This window comes from Vombatus ursinus, unplaced genomic scaffold, assembly GCF_900497805.2.
Source record: "Vombatus ursinus unplaced genomic scaffold, bare-nosed wombat genome assembly UNPS02014837.1, whole genome shotgun sequence".
Taxonomy (NCBI): Eukaryota; Metazoa; Chordata; class Mammalia; order Diprotodontia; family Vombatidae; genus Vombatus; species Vombatus ursinus.
The window spans coordinates 132,560-135,039 of record NW_020954615.1 but is presented as its reverse complement, the minus strand read 5'-3'; the positions used below and the strand labels follow the sequence as shown (position 1 = coordinate 135,039).

Below are 2,480 nucleotides of genomic sequence, written 5' to 3'. Positions count from 1 at the left end.
AATTTCTTCAGTAGTCAATTCCCTAGCCCTAGCTTTTACAGAGGCAGTAAGGCCCCTAGACCCTCCCCATAGATGTTTAATCCCCTAGCCCCTGTTCCCTATACCGTCTTCGTTGACACTCAGTTCTCTTGCCCTGGACTTATCAGCTTTAAAAAGTGACTCAGTATGTCTTCCTTATGCTCTTGGCCTTGGGGCAGGGGTTAGGGTTGGGAAATGGAGCGATTAATCAAAGGAAAAAGAGAGAAGAGGAGAACATTTGTTTTATTAAGCCTTGACACCGGTGAGGGGTACTTTCACTTTGATCTTATTTTGTTGGTAGAAAGACACCTATATCCAATCACCTTGAGGGAATTCGGTTTTACTGCTACTGTTAATATCATGATTTTATTTAAAGGAAAAGTTTGGAAACACTAGGAGCTCTCAGAGACTCTGAAAATAAAATTTCTGTCTCAGATTTGAATTGGAGAAGACAGAAATAGTTGGGGGGAGGCATTAGTTCTGGGGTTCCAAAAAGAATCCCCTTCTACCCTCCAGCTCTCAGAGACAAAAGGTAGTGAAAAGGAAAGATGTGGCATAGGGTGGGGTGGGAAGGGTCTCCAGTATTCTTGTGGAAGGCTCAGGTTTCAACCTCGGACTGTGGAGCTCCTTTGGGGCTGGCTAGAGGGAGAGAAGACAGGGCAAAGAGGAAGAAAAGAAGAACAAGGCCAAGTTCTAAAGACTCCTCGCCAGAAATGTTTCCCCAGGTTTTAAGGAACGACAAAAGAGAAGAAAAAGACAAACATTTTGGGATCCTTCCCCCCCAAGAACATCAGGTCTTGTGCTCTCTTTACTGGGTCTTGTTAGTGGAATCTGGTCCTTTCTGGAGGGTGCAGGGGAGAGTTTTTAAGTGTATGTAGGGTGTAGAAGAGTGAGGCAGAAAATGGGAGATAGGAATGAAGAATGGGAAATGAACTCTAGTGTCTTTGGCAATAAAGAAGAATGGATGTTTGGGGGCTGCCCTTTCTCTGCCCCTCCCTCTCCAGTTCCCCCAGCCTTAACCTCTTTCAGCCCCCCTTCAGCTCTCATTCATTCTCTTTTCTACTTTGCCCCAAGCGGGAAAAGGCATAGTTGTGCTCCTGAAACCAGAGAAGGAAACAGAGATACAAAGAGAACTTACTCCCCTCCTTCCCTCCTCCCCCCTCAAAAAAAAAAATGATGAAGAAGAGCAGAGACACAAGGAAACAGAGACAGAAGTGCACACAGAAACAGAAAGACCTAGAAAATTCTGTGCAGTTTTGGATTACCTCTAACATGTGATGGAAGAGCAGATCGAACATGCAGGCTCCAGGGCCCCTGAGTTAGATCAGCCTTTTATCTTGCAAGGGACTTAAATTCTAGGGGATAATTTGGAGGGCTCTACAGACAAATTTGGTAAATTTGCTTTACATAATAAGAGTTCTTCAACAGACAGGCAGATGGATGGGTAGATAGATGTTCAAGTAGTTAGGAATCAATATCTACCACTACCAAATGATAGATAATTAACATCTTTATAAGATGTATTTTTAAAAAACACTGCTTTTATTTTTATACCTTCATTTCCTAATTTATTCACCCTGCTATTCTTTACCTGGGGAGGAATTGCTTGTAGCAATCAAATCAACAACCTGTGAAACCAGAAGTTCTGCCCCACATTTGTGTATATCTCTAGTTAGAGCCTCTTGGCCTGTTTCAACCTTTATCTCTGTTTTCTCTCTGGTCTTCATTCTCAGGGTCTCAACCTGAATCTCTTTTACTGCCTCTATTCAGTTCAGTTCAACTGGCATTTATTAGCACCCACTCTGGGCCAGGCACTGTTAGGCTCCAGGGATACAAAAACAAAAGAAATAATGCCTGACCTCAGGGAACTTATGTTTTACTGGGGAGGAGGTGAGGCCAATGTGCACACAGAGAAATAAATATTAAAAAAGTTATACAAAGTATCTCTCTCTAGTCCGATCTAATCTCCTGTCTCTCTGGATCTGTGTCTGACTAGCAGAAACGTTTTATGGCTGCGGTGTGTGCGTGTGTGTGTGTGTGTGTGTGTGTGTGTGTTGTAGAGGTCCAGCTAACCAATTCCTTTCGGTTTGATCTTGTCTAGTCTTCCTTCTCGAATCTCCCGGGAAGCTCAGCCCGTTGCTGCGCCAGGCCCCAGAAGCGTGCGGTGCGTTCAAGGCGGGCGGGCCCGCATGAGTCCCAGTCAGACGAATTCAACTGAGAATTTGGATCTTCGGCAAGGGGCCGGCGGTAGGCAGGTGTGTACCTGTGTAAGGGGGAAGCTGCTGCTGGTGTGTGTGTTTATGTGTATGTATGCGTGTGTGTGTGTGTGTGTGTGTGTACGTGTGTGAGTTCGCGTGAATGCGTGAGGGTAAACATCCCCAAACAGACCTAACCACAATGGAGTGAAGGAGTTAGACCAAAAGCCAGTAGACCTGTCTTTTAAGTCCGGGCACTTGACTGCC

The 2,480-nt window shown here is 45.0% G+C and overlaps 1 protein-coding gene across 1 annotated transcript in view; it reads left to right on the top strand.

The window, feature by feature from the left end:
* Positions 1–2,223: 2,223 nt before the first annotated feature.
* The window catches only part of LOC114026251 (zinc-alpha-2-glycoprotein-like), a 73,816-nt gene continuing 73,559 nt past the window's right edge, over positions 2,224–2,480 (top strand). The window contains exon 1 of the mRNA XM_027839912.1: positions 2,224–2,273. The gene's annotated coding sequence lies outside the window, so the exon portion shown is untranslated. The remainder of the gene's footprint in view (positions 2,274–2,480) is intronic.